The following is a 14,561-nucleotide window of genomic DNA, read 5'->3' on the forward strand; positions in this document are numbered from 1 at the left end:
ATACACTTTGAAAGTTCTTGGAGGATTCCAAGACTTAAAAAAAAAATACACTTGAAACCTTAATGTAACAACTTTCTAAAGTCATTCTTCAAAATAAGTCACAAAAGCACAAAACTACAGAGCAGTAGTTCTCAAACTGGAGCATGCATCAGAACCTCCTGGTGGGCTTGATAAAACTCAGAGAGCTGGGCCCCACCCCCAGGGTTTCTGATTAATTAGGTCAGGGTGGAGTCTAAAAATCTGCATTCCTAGCAAGTTCCCAGATGACACTGATGCTGTCCGTCCTAGTAGGGAATTTTCAAAATGCCTGTTAATCTAAACAGGAGCACATTCTCTTGAGGCTCAACCCATGAAAAAGCATGTGTGTTCCCTTTAAATTAACTTTAAAAACTCGTTTTTAGCTGTCTTTCCTAAAAGAAATTACTTTGGGTGATATTACTATTTAACAGTTTTAGTCAATCCCTTTAATAAATTCTTTATGGTAAAAAGTTTTCAGTTCCCCTAAAAGAGAGCCAAGTCTTATTAAGAAAATTATTACCACAAGTGACTTTTGTAATGTGTGAATTTTGGTTCAGCGCGTTTCTTTTAATTTTGGAACTGAGAATTATACAAGCACATATTTGGCAGGCAAGCTCCATTGAGAAAAATTAGGCATTTGATTATATTATTTTATACATTGTTTTCTATCTCCATCTGCATAAACTTTAAGGTCACTGCCATAAACAACAGCCTTCGGCTGGAAATAGCCCAGAAACAGGTTTGGTTTGATTCATGGAGTATTTTGGGGGAAAAATATACTTGAACCAACACTTTAAAAATCAGGTATTTTCACACTAAAATTCAATTTCCACCTGCTTTTTAAAAAAAATTCAGAAGATGTGGCAACATTATTCCCAAATTGCAGCAATTCAACAATCAGCCAGGGCTGGGCTGCAGCTGCCCTGCAGAGAGAACGAGCTCTAGCTGGCTACAGTCCCCCTTCATTTCCTGTTGTCTTCAACCTAGTCCTCTCCACTTATTTATATACTGGCCTAGCACCTTGTGAATTTGGTTGCCTCGCATAAGAAGGAACAGACAGTAGAGTCTCAATTTCAGAAAGTACATATACACTGGCTTAAATTAGGTGTGGTATAGGTTAAGTTTTTTTGGATTTAGTCTCTTGGCCTAAGGTTGTTGAATTGTGTGGTCTACCAATAGGCCATCTCCACTCAGGAAATTCTTGTGTTAGAAATCTTCAGGCTAGGACGAGAATGCTCTGAAAAGCAGTGTGTCAGGCTGAGACTCTTCCTGTCTGGCAAAAAGGATAGTGTAATGATGGGCATGCCCACGAAAACCTGCACGCATCATGTCTATTTGTCATTTTAACCTTTTTTCATTGTAAAATAACACAGAAAAGTAAAATGTAATATATGGCTTAAAACATTATAGAGTGAACTTCTATAACTCCTACCTCTTCAAGAACATCAATACATCAGAAGTCCCTACAAAGCCACTTCCCAGTCATGACCCTACTTGCTTCTCTGAGGTAAACACTCACTTGTGTAATAAATACTTCCTTATTCTTCTTTATAATTTTTCCTCCGAACTCTGCTTCCCTAACAATATCAGTTCTGCACCTTTCTGAATGCCAAACTTAGACGTTCATTCGACTTGTAAAAATTCAACACTACGTTTTAAGAAACATGTTAATTTTATCTTCTTTTTCCTCCTGACAGCCTCACCAGAGGTTATAACAAACTGAAGGTATATAAAGGATATACTTCGCTTTTGATATCAGAGCATAGGGCCTTCCAAGAACCAATTCTTGGCTTTGATATTTTTTCTGCTCTTTAGTAGTTCCTACCTTCTAATTTTTTGTGTTTATTGTGCTGCTTTTTTCTAATTTCTTGAGATACGTATTTGCTCATTAATTTTGGGCTTTTCTTTTAAAGCTATCCATTTTTTTATTCAGTACTGTCTTATCTATATCCCATACAGTCATGCCTCATTTTATTGTGCTTTGCTTTACTGCAATTCATAGATACTGTGTTTTCTTACAAAATGAAGGTAGTGGCAACCCCATATCAAGTGAGTCTATTGGCACCATTTTTCCAACAGGCTCAGATGATGGCTGGCATTTTTTAGCAATATTTTAAAATTAAGGTGTGTACATTTTTTTAGACAGAATGCTACTGCAAAATTAACAAACTATAGTATAGTATAAACATAACTTTTATATGCACTGAGAAACGAAAGAAATTGTAACTCACTTTATTGTGGTGGTCTGGAACCTAACCTGTAATATCTCCAAGGTATGTCTGCAAATTTTTATGTCAAATATTTATCACTCATTTAAAATATTTCTTAATTTCCATTATATCTTCTTTAATTCATGAATTATTTAGGGATATATACTTGAACTTCCAAACATATGGAAATGGTTTTCTAGGTATGTTTATTATTGATTTCTAGCATAATTACATTGGAATCGGAATATATATTCTGTAGTTTTAACCTTTGATATTTGTTGAGATTTACTTAATGATCTGGTCTATGGTAAATTCTTGTAAAATGTTATGTGCTTGAAAAGAATGTGTAAGTGTACAGTTGAAACTTATTGGAATTCATTAACCAATATCACCATTAAATAAAAAACAAATAAATAAATAAATAAATAATGGGGGAAAAGAATGTGTAGTTCACAGTTGGTGCAATGTGTTCATAGAATATGTTTATTAATTATGCTGATCAAATTTTTTGTATGTTTCTGAGAGATAATAGGAGATATATATATACACATACATACATACATACATACATATATATATATGAAATATATATTTAGATAATGATCTCTTCCCGCAGTCCCTGTCACAGAGATTCTAAAAAACCCTTGTAATTTCCTAAATAAAAACACTAGGCACATTTCTTAATCCAACATTTGGTCTTTGACTTAAGTTCCTACCACAGGGCTTCTGAAAGCCTTGCAATTTCTTGAGTGTCTTTTGTTCTAATGTGGCAACTCTGGACAGCCTCCTGGATAAGGCTGGTCACCAGGAAGACCAAGCCATAATTAGAAGCTATTCGTTTAAGAGAGAAGGGCTGAAAACGGTGTTAATGACTGATCATTCCTACATGATGAAGCCTCCATAAAAATCCCCAAAGCACAAGGTTTGAAGAGCTTCTTGGTTGGTAAACATGTGGAAATTCCGGTAGAACAGCACACCCGGAGAGGGCATGGAAGCTCTATGCCCTTCCCCCATACTATGCTCTATGTATCTCTTCTATTTGGAAATTCCTGAGTTTATAACCTTTTATAATAAAATGGTAATCTAGTGAGTATACAATGTTCTGTGAACCACTGTAGCAAATTAATCAACAACCCAAGGAAGGAGGGGGTCATGGGAACCTCTGTTTTTTAGCCAGGTGATCAGAAGCACAGGTGATAACCTGAGCTTGCAACTGGCATCAGAAGTGTATGGTAGGGCAGTCTTATAGAACTGAACCCTTAACCTATGAGATCTGATGCTATATCTAAATAGTGCCAAAATTGAGTTAAACTGTAGGACACCCAGCTGCAATCACAGAGAACTGCCTGGTGTGGAGAAATATCTCCACAAATTTGGTGAGCAGCAGTGAAATATTTTGTGTGAGTAGTAAAGGAGACTAATAGGAGAGGTACTAATAGGAGGGAGGAACTGGATTTTTGACTACATGTAGGAAGGAAAAAACTTTTGCCTATTACAGCTTCTTTCATCGATTACTGAGAAAGACTTGTTAAAATTTTCCACTGTGATTATGGATCGTCTACTTCTTGTAGTTCTGTAAAATCGGTTTATATATTTTGCAACCATATTATTAGGTATATACAAATTTAGAATTTTATCTTCCTGGTGAATTAAAACCTATCATTAAAAAGCAACAGTAATACATAGTAATACTTTTTGCCTTAAAGTCTATTTTGCCTGATATTAACATAGCTACACCAGCTGCCTGTGGTTAGTGTTTACACTGTATACATTTTGACATCTTTTTTATTTTAATTTTATCAGTACACTCATTATGATTCTTTGAGCGATACACCATACCAACTCAATATGGGCTCTCTAAAGAATCCTCTTAGGCTATTTCTCTCAGAATCCCTGTTGCAGCCAGCACTGTGAAGACTCTGATAAAGATCTGTCTCTTCCCTTCTCCTCAGGTCTTAGAAGGATACACTTTATTTTTGATATCAAACAGAGCATCATAGATTTCTGTGAATGACTCCCTGCATAACTGTTGTGGCTGCTTGGAGCAAAGATGACATGCCTATAGAAAGGCCTGTTTGATAATCCTAAATGATCAATAAATGCTCATTGCAGAACTGTCAGTTGATCATTCGTAATTCTCAATAATATTGATTTTGTCCAGGTCTTATAGTCAATCTATCCCTGAACTTAGAAGCAATTTATGTAAAGTTCTTCACTGTAGAAAAAAAATGAATAAAATGATACATTATGTTTTCATCTCTTATGGATGTTTTATTGAAATGTGGATTTTGTCAGCATACTTTCTTAAAACTACAGCATAATCTTGACAGTCCAAAGGGAGCACTATGGAACTGACTAGTTTTGAATACCATCCCTTCTTGAACCCGGGCCACAGCGAGGTGGTGCTTAAAAGCTGGATGATAAAACTTTCCCACTAATTCATATTTCATAGACACTGTGATACAGTGGATACCTGCTGGATTTGTTTTTTGCTCAATTTTTAGTATATCGTGCTCTGACTGGAGCAGTTCCAAGTCTTTGGAAGAACACCTCAAAATCACTACCAGATCCCAACTTGCTAATCTAGATCAACAGTTTATTACAAAAGGGTGTAACTCAGGAATAGTCAGATGGAAGAGATGCATAAGGCAAGGTATGAGAAAAGGGCATGGTATTCAGGGGCACCATTCTCCTTCAGTTTCCATGTATTTGCTAACTCAGAAGCTCTACATCTTTACTTTCAATCATTCTGTGCCCATATATTTAAGATATATTGTTTGCATAATGCATATTTTAAAAGTATAGTCTGACAATCTTTGCCTTTCAACTATAACCTTGAGTTGACTTATGTTTAATGTAATTACTAATGCATACGGGTTTAAGTCTACCACTACTCCTTGTGTTTTATATCTGCTTTACTCATTCCATGTTCCTTTTCTCTTCCTTTAAATTATTTTCTCATTAGACTTTTCCTTTTATTAATTAGAAGTTATGAAATTTTTAAATTTGTTTCATGTTTAATTAAAACATACATCCTTGACTTATCAAGGTCAAATGTTAATCGACACCTTTACCCTCCTCCAAGAAAATGTAAGAACCTTGGACAGACTAATTCCATTTCCTCCCTCCCACCCCCGCCGCCCCCAACTATCATGCTATTTTGTCCCATATTTTAAATCTCTATATTTTAAAAAGTCCAACATTGTATTGTCTCATAGTCAATGTTCACTTAGAGTTACCCGCATATTTATTGCTTTCTTTGCTTTTTATTTTTCTGAAACTATCATTGAAAAATTATTTGTAGAGTGATCTGAGGACTATAATCATGACATCTTCCTCTAAGAAGATTTCATTGCTTTTACCTGGTACTTATGAGCATTAGCTTAATCCAAGTAGCCTTAAGGTTTCTGGGCCACTCAGATAATGTGAAACTGAGCTGCAGCCAATGTGAGAGTTGGTTTACTTTCAGTTACCTTCAGTTACCTGTACTCCTAGGTGTATCTCTTCAGCGGATCTCAACTCGAAGTGGGAAATGGTTTACCAGGTTTCCCAGGCTTGACAAGACACAGACTACAATGTTTAACATTGAAAGGACAAGCAAAGGTGATCTCAAGTTCTCAACTTCCTTCCTGATCTTTTGCCCACAAAAGTGGCCCCAGCACTAGGCTCATTCCTCTGTTTTCACTTCCCAAATCTCAACTTCCTCACAATTTATTCTTTGATGTTTAAGAAGATTGAAAAAATAATTTATCTAGTTTCTTAAGGTGACTTCAGTAAGTGAGCTGGTTTGAATCATGTGGCTTACTACTAGTTAAAGACTAATCTCCCAGCATTCTCTTATGCATTATATCTTTACTACATGGCCTTACCTTGCCAATGTCTGCCCCCAGTTATATAAAAAGTGCTATAGTAAACTTGGAAGAATCATGATCACTCTTCCTGGTAGCAACTTAGAGTGAAGAGGAAATATAAAAGACAAGGGTTCAAGTTACAGTTCCTGTAATGTATTCTCTGACTCTATGACTCTGGACAAAGATTTGTCTGAAAAATTTGGTAGGAGAGAGAATACTTCCACCTGTATCAGAAGATCAGATGAAGGAACACAATAAAGCTTGAAAAAGGCTATAAAACTAACAAGAATTATAATTCTCTTCCCTCATTTCTCTGTCCCATGAGTGAACCATTCATCCATGGCTTGGGCTAATTTATCATGGCAGGCCGGTGGTCAACTGACATTTTAGGTCACTCTTCAACAGCTGGCAACATTACAGAAGACATAATATTCCAGAGTCAAACAAAGTGATACCTATTGTTATATTATTTACATTTTATAACACTTCACCATACACACTGTGCACACAATGTGTACTACACACTCTCCCTCCACCTCCTAGGAGTACCTAGTTCATATCTGAGGTACCCTACCCAGGAAGATATACTCCAGATGTGGTTGGCTCACATTTGAAAGACTAATTAGAAGTCTAACCTCCAGAGTCAGAGTATATCAACTGCAGCTATCTAAATCTACACTAGAAGGTTCCCTAATGAGTATAAAGAAGTAATTTTCTAAAGAAAAGTGTTCAAGATGTATGGATTAGCTGGAAATATTGTACAGGGACCTCCAACCTTATAGATACATGTGAGTTATAAGAATCTGGCAAACCAGGCAGCCTAATACTCTTTGTGGAGGCACTCTGGGCCTAAGACACTGGTCCTGGGTCTGAACACTTAACAGAGGATTCCATCATCTGACACAATTAAAAGGTTATATATGTCCTGTAATGAGAATATGTCTGCATCTGTCTCTACTGAACCTTTAATGTGAGATACTAGGGAAAGGATGAGGGATGGGGCTTTTCAATCTGTAAGAACAGGCTGAATGACTAACTTTTATGGCTCCTTGCTAATAAATGTTATGTGTGGCAAAATTTGGTCTGAGACTATTGTTACAGACCCCACAGTAGCATAATAGCTTGAAAACATTGGAAGCTACCAATTTATAACAAAAAGATCTGCACTATTGGGAGCAGTAAAACTAGCTCAGTTTAGTTTGCAACAATTGTGGTGCATGAAATCTCTCAAACAAAGTCTGCTGGGACATAACCTCAGATATAGATGAACTGGAGCTTTAAGCAAACAGTCTGGAGGGTCTATGGGAGGAGCTAGGGCTTATGGTAGTTCTCATACTCTATGTAATCGTGAGGATCCTACAGGAAGAACTCTATGTTTATAATAAAGCTCTATGGTTTTAACTTCCCCTCCCATTAACTTCCTTTTCCCTTCTATAAATCTCCTCCATATTGGCACACAAGCCAGAGTGTGCACATGGCTCACCATGTCTGCATGCACTGGGTTGCAACACTTTCTTTTTCCTGAATAAATCCTTTTTGGCAATGAAACACCTAGTCTTATTTTTCAGTCAGCACCTCAAAGCAGGAATATCATGCTTATCAAGCTGATATACAAATTTGCTATCCTGGACCCTCTAAGAGAGAGGGTATTACTCTTCAGTAGGAAAACCACAGGAAGCTAAAGAGACAGCCTTGAGGTGTGGGTTTTGCTGGGCCTGGGAGCCTGCCAAAAATACATCATTCTGTTTCTTGGCCCCTAGAATGCAATGATACCCAATATTTTTTCCCCGATGATTTTCCCCAAACTACCTGGACTTTGCATTCCACGATCCCCAACCTTTTTGGCACCAGGGACCGGTGCTCCTATGAGAATATAATGCCTGATGATCTGAGGTGGAGCTGAGGTGGTGATGCTAGCGCTGGGGAATGGCTGCAAATACAGATGAAGCTTCTCTTGATGACCTGTTGCTTACTTCCTGCTGTGCATCCTGGTTCCTACCAGGTCACAGACCTGTATGGGTTGGGGACCCCTGTTCCACCCAAAATAATGCCACTTAAACAATATCTGTATTCAAAGGAATAGATGGGGAGCAACTATCCTACTTCTTCAAGTAAATGCAAAACAGAATCATTTGCATTTTCAAAACATGATTGTTTTGGAGTCTTAGCAGCTATATGTCCCTACCCTCCAAAATGTTTTTAAAATTTTTAAGCTTAAAATTAATCAAAATGGGAATGTGAGTTATGTTTGTCATAAATGACTTCTTAAGTAAAAACTCTTATCTCCCACCCTGTGTCTGGGATGAAGGACATCAAGAAGTTGCTCTAGCCCACACAATTTTCCTGATGATACAGTCTGAAAATGTGACCATAAGAAATACATTCTAAAAAAAAAAAAAAAAATTCTTCTAGGTGTCAAAATTCTTTTTAATGGACGAGTCCCCCAAGTAAAGACCAATTGTTTCACAAAGGAGCTTAACCATTAGTTCTCAAAACTGCTAAAAATTTAAAGTAGAATCTGTTTTCCCTACAAAGAATACACTGAAATTCTGTAAGTGTGAATTAATTCTGCCACATCATCTGAGGTGTTTAATATGGTAGGTAAGTGAACTGAGAGCTGGAAATGCTGGATTTTCATGTAATTTCTCTGAGCCAAATGATCTCTCCATCTGATAATTCGGGAAGTGGCTTTTTGCTAGCCATTTTTCAGGAATACTGAAAGTGACGCCAGGGGAAAAAAAATCCATAAAATGATGCTAGAGGAAGAGAGAAATGTTGCAGCACTTGAAAAGATTAAGCCAAGGCAGCTGGTCCTCCCTGCTCATGTTCCACTGGCCTCCAACCCATTTATAGCTACAGCAAGAAAAAGCAAGATGGCTGAGACTGAGAAAAGGCTTCTGAGCAGCAGCGTGGGGCAGGGACAACAACTGCACTGACAGGCAGCAGGCTTGTGCTGTCCCAGAACTGTCATCCTAGATCTTTTCTGTCCCTGCATCTCAGAGCACAGAGGAATTCAGAAATCAGAGAACATAGCCAAGAAGTCATTACCAACGTTTATGTCAGCTCATCTCAATTTGTGGGCCTGACATCATGCACAGATACCTGCACGGATACTTCAGGAAATAAGAAGATTCATTCCCTCCCCTAGTGCACACTCCTGGGAACATTAAACCTCAGCTTCTTTTTGGTTAATAATGAAAAGTTTATATGAACAGCCTACTTGAAAAGAAAGGGAAAAGGAAAGAAATGGACAAAGAATCTAATAACCTACACATTAATATTTGTTCACCTCTCGAGGCCATGGCCTTTTAAAAGAATTGCTCCTCTTTTTGTTGTTGTCCTTTCCCTTTTTGTCAACTTCTAAAGATGGAAAAATTTTGTGGTTGTAAATTACAAAGTGAGTGCATTTATGAAAGGAAATGAGAATGGCATCCAATCTCTGCTCATACAAAGGAGTAACCGAAAAGATTTACAGAGTGCCAGCTACAGGGCACTCAGCATAAAAGTTCTCATTTAATCTTCATCACCACTAAAATTGTACTTAACTATTTTCCACCAGAGGATACTGAAGTGCAGAAAGTTTGAGATACTTGTCACAGGTCACACAGTTGGTAGACGGCATTGTCTCTAAAGCCAGTGCTCATTTCTATGGCATGGATCTTATCAAAATGCCGTTATCTCTTAGCCATCTTGTAGTCAGAAGGTTAGTGTATTTTGAGTTTCCTCGAACTGGCACTCTCACTTATTAGACCCACAAGCTGAAACTCTTGCAGTTTTTTTTAAATTTTTTTTTTCTTGCGAATTGCTCTTTCCCTTTAGTCACAACACACAGCTTCAAATTACTTTAGGTTTTTTCCAAAAAATCAAACCCACCCTCAAAAGTCACGAATTCTCCACTGCTGAGGCTATTAAAAGGAAAACATTTGAGATCTGAAGCAATTTCCCAAGAAGAGCTTGTCAACTGGCATAACGGAACTGAAACATGCACACACTACCTCCCCCAGGGAACACTATGAAAGGACCCATTTCCTGGGACTTGCAGTCCCTGTGCAGGGAGTGTAATATGGTGATGTAGGTCTCATTTTTCAGGTATTAAGTGCCTACTGGAATATTCTCAATAATAAGAAGCAGTGAGTGATTAGGCAAAGAACAGCAGATGGTGTGAAATAAAACTTATTCTTCAATAGAGCCAAATGATGCAGTGTGTTGTTTTATGTACATTATTCTACTAAATTAGTCATTTTGCATTCATTTATTTTTTAAAATGTGCTTACGAGTCCTTCAGCTCAAATTGAACTAACAGAAGATCTGGATATGGGCACAGTAGCAACCTTATGGATGCTTTTTAGTCAGGTTTTTTTAAGAAAGAACAATGCTGAGCTCATGTTCTACGTTTAGGATATGTGAGATGTATTTATACAACAATGAATAATTACTAACTTGCCACTTTTCTTACTGTCTTCCTTCATGGTCCTTCATGAAGAGCTGACATAAAAGGGCAATGTGAAATATAACTGAGAACTGAGAGAATCCCAAATTTTCTCTACTGCTTTTTCGAATAACACAAAAATATCCTTTTGCGTGGATTGCTATTCCAAGTTGGAGTGCTGATAAAGGTCTTAAAAATATCTAAATGTGCCAGTGAATCTAGAGTCACCTACGAAGCCACCTAAGCTGTCTAGAGCTATGATGACAGGTAAGTTTTTACTGCACGCCTTATGCCTATTCGACATACCCGTCAAAGCAGTTCTCATGGGAGAATGGGCAATTATCCTAATAATGCTGCCATTCCTCAAGATGCTGCTGGATACACACATTTATATAGTGTCAAGATGGTTCCTCTAACTTTCAAAACTTGTTATGTCTGTTTTCTTATGACTGTTCATATTTGGCGTACTTGCAGCCATTTTAGGACCACAGAGAAGATATTTTCCAATTTTAGTCTGATGGCTATAAATTCAAGATGCTAAAAAAGAAACATGTAGGCTTTTCTTCCTTGTCAAGAAAAAAAACTTAACAAAACTTTTATGACAAAGACTTAAAACTAGGGAATGGCAGACAGTCCAGAATTCATCAATCTAATAACATAAAATGTTATAAAAACAAATTATAAGGACAATAACTTTAGGAATAAGATGTTCTCAAACAGTTCTTTCACATCTTCTATAGCAAAAAAAAATATATATATATATATATTTATATCATTATAAGTACTTCTACAAATATCTGAACAGAGTATTGAAAGGCCCTTTGGAAAAAAAATGATGACACATTTAAAAATCCTGTAGGAGAGCAAGCAAAACTCTTCAAAGAATTCATTGCCAGAATGTGTCCTTTCATAAAATGCTAAATCATCTTTGATGATGAATCAGTCCCAAAGGTTCCCTGTTTTAATATACTCTGGAAATGATCTTCGAACATAACAAATCAACTAAAGCAACTAAAACAGTAAAGCTGGAAAGAAGCTCAGCTGAATACTCAGAACACTGAAATGTAATATGCAATAGCTAGCATTTATGATTTAATGATAAATCACACCTCCACACTAGTAGGCAAAGGGCACTCCGCTACTGAGTCTTAGCTACCTACCAGACTGGAGGGCACAGGCTATCTTCCTTTTTTTCCCCCCTCCTGTTGTGCTATTCCTTTACCTATCAAATCATTCATTCATTTTTCTCACCATTCAAAACTTATTTAATCAGTTCTTACCACTTGCTAGAAAGTAATTACCCTTTCCAAGCTAGGAACTTTTCTTGAATAAAGATGTTTAAATAAATTGATATATTTGAATTATATAATCATGCAATATAACTTTACTATCTTGTCAAGAGGATATCATCAGAGACTTCAGAAGCTCCCTTATTTATCTTTGTATCACCCAAAAATATGACATGAAACAGGAGCTACAATGTTTGTTGGATTGAACTGCTATGACAAAAGTCATTAAAATAAACTTGTAAATATATATTTGGGTGTTCAAAGCATTCAATTTATATAGTCATATATAGTATACAACCTGTGTATGTGCAAGGATGTACAGCCATAAAAGGTTTCTCAGTTAAGGCAGATGGCTCCCTTATTCCCAGTAGTTACTACTATGTTCCTCCCTCCTTACTTTCCAAAGGTAGAGAGAGAAGATGAATGTATTATATAAACAAAAAGGAAAGAAGGAAGATGAACAGATGATAGTTGGGGCTCTTTCCATATCAAGAGTCAAATCAATGCACCACTAGCGTAGGGAGAACCAACACTTAGAACTCTGGGCAAGATCAGTCTCTTCCCTGGTCCCCTAGCTGACTGTAGCTGTGCCTGAAAAAAAAAAAAAAAATAGCTGATCATGAGACTCTATGATGAGTCATAAAACAAAACCCAGTGTTAGATCAGCTCCTGAATGTCCCTTTACTATAGTTGAGGAAAATGAGTCCCCAAAGAGAGCTGGCAACATTTCAAAGCCATACAGAGAGGTCACGCTGGGGTTGGGGCTGAGGCTGGCTCCAACACTCACCTCAGTCTCTCATCGTTGAGAGCTTGGACATAGTGCCAAAGAAAAACTCATAAAGCAAGGGTTCTTCATTAGCATGTTTCAGGGACTACATACAGCCATTGAAATTGTCTGCAAAACACTGTGTGGTTTTGCATATTTTGGGAGAGAAGGGTCTACTGCTTTCATCAGTCTGAACAAGGTCTATGGCTCAAAAAAATTAAGAACCACTATGTCAAGTGATGGGCTTGGGGGAAAGGCTAAAAGTGAATGAGATTAATTCCAAACTAAAAGGAACCCAGATTTTCAATAACCTGAAAGCTATACTTGGGCCAGGGAGCCAGTGGAACTGTGTAAGGAGAAAGCAGTCCTAAGCTTTCTGGTCTGGACAGTAAAAAGGATCCTGTAAGAAAGAATGTGTTTAGGCAAGCTGGCGTGCTTTTGTGACCACAGGTGACAGGGAAAGGAGTAAGTGGCACAAGCTTTAACTACTGATTGGGTGGTCTCAGAAGACCACAGGTCAGAAGTAATGAGCAAGGCTGAGTTTTCTGGAATTACGGAAAAGGTTCTGGCAGTAGCTGTCACGAGCCAAAATGGAAGGTTTCTGCAGCCTGTCAAAGCCAGGGCAGCCTTGACCTTCAACCAGGCCTCTCATTGTACCTGTTTGTGAACAAACAGTAAGCCGAGAAAGGGTTCCATATACCCCGGGAGGCCAAATGTGATCACAGGGGTCTTTGTTTTCTTCTTATTTCTGATGTCAACATCAGTCCCAGGAGTGGGCAAAGGCCTTGGTACTTGGTCACAAGGAACTGGATACACGTCAGCCATTGCAATTTCCCTGGGAAACAGAAAATATTTTCCCTACTCTATGGATGAGGAAATTGAAGCAAAGGGAGAAATGTCCAAGGTTTTTCAAGGAGGTGAAGAGCCAAGAGCTCTGAGGTTAGAGCATGTAACTAAATACTCTACACTGGCTCTGGCTGGATATTCCATCTCCTTTTGGGAACCAAGCAGTTCTGGAGATTGCGGAAACACTAGTTGCTAAGGACAAGATGTGGGATACAGTTTACACCACACGACCATACATATGGAATACATCACACATTAAAACAGAAGACTTGAGGCCTCACCGGGTAAATGAGATAGGAAAAGGGAACCTGGGAGTTACTCATCATTTTCCAAATCAGAGATTTATGTCTCTTTTGGAAAGGAGAAGTAAAACCTGTCTGCAGTCCAGTTTTGAGTAATATTTGCCACTGAGAAGCTGTATGCAAAAATTCCTGGAACAAGCTTTGGAGAGCTCTTCCATGGGACCTGGCCAGTCGCTGTAAATGATTGAGATTTAAAACCCTATCATATCAGAGGCGCAGGAGTATCCTTGATGCAGCATCATAAATCCTTCTCTCTATAGCTAATTTCAAACTTGTAATAGGAAATGTTCAGGGAGAAAAATTATCTACATATACCTATACACATATCGTTGTTTTTTTTTTAAGTCAAGAAGGGTAGAGATCAACAGGTAACAGTAATCTGAGTGGTTGGAATATGGCTGATTATTTTTTATCCTTAAATATATTTTCTTATTTTTTTCTATAATAAAAATAGATTGCTGTGGAATAAAGAATAAAATAAAGACAATATAAAAGCTAGTAAGTTTGAGTATCAATGGAGAGCCAGAGCTTATCTCATCCAGCTGACTCATTTAACAAAAGAAACGGAGGTGGACAGTGGGGGGAGCACCTTGCTGTGGTCACTCTGCCGGCCAGCAAGGGAGTAGAGCCAGGACCTTGGAAATCCCCAGACCAACTTCCTGGCCTCCACAGCGCCCTGTTGCAGCTGCCTATTCCTTAGGCTAGGAAACCCCCTAAGCTTGGTGCTAGGTGAGAAAGAGTTTTATATGTAATTGTAAAATTCAAAACAGCAGCCTCATGTATTAGGCAAAGTACACCAGATTCCAACTCGAGAACAGTTGAAATTGAAATGGCACTCACAAAGCCAAGA

At 37.8% G+C, this 14,561-nt stretch overlaps 1 protein-coding gene and 1 pseudogene across 4 annotated transcripts in view; both read right to left on the reverse strand.

Moving 5' to 3' along the window:
- ATG7 (autophagy related 7) overlaps positions 1–14,561 on the reverse strand; it is a 228,405-nt gene that overhangs the window by 125,535 nt on the left and 88,309 nt on the right. The window lies entirely within an intron of this gene.
- LOC111745970 lies at positions 4,099–10,812 on the reverse strand (annotated as a pseudogene).

Source organism: Pteropus vampyrus, unplaced genomic scaffold (assembly GCF_000151845.1).
Source record: "Pteropus vampyrus isolate Shadow unplaced genomic scaffold, Pvam_2.0 Scaffold171, whole genome shotgun sequence".
In the NCBI taxonomy this organism is placed as follows: Eukaryota; Metazoa; Chordata; class Mammalia; order Chiroptera; family Pteropodidae; genus Pteropus; species Pteropus vampyrus.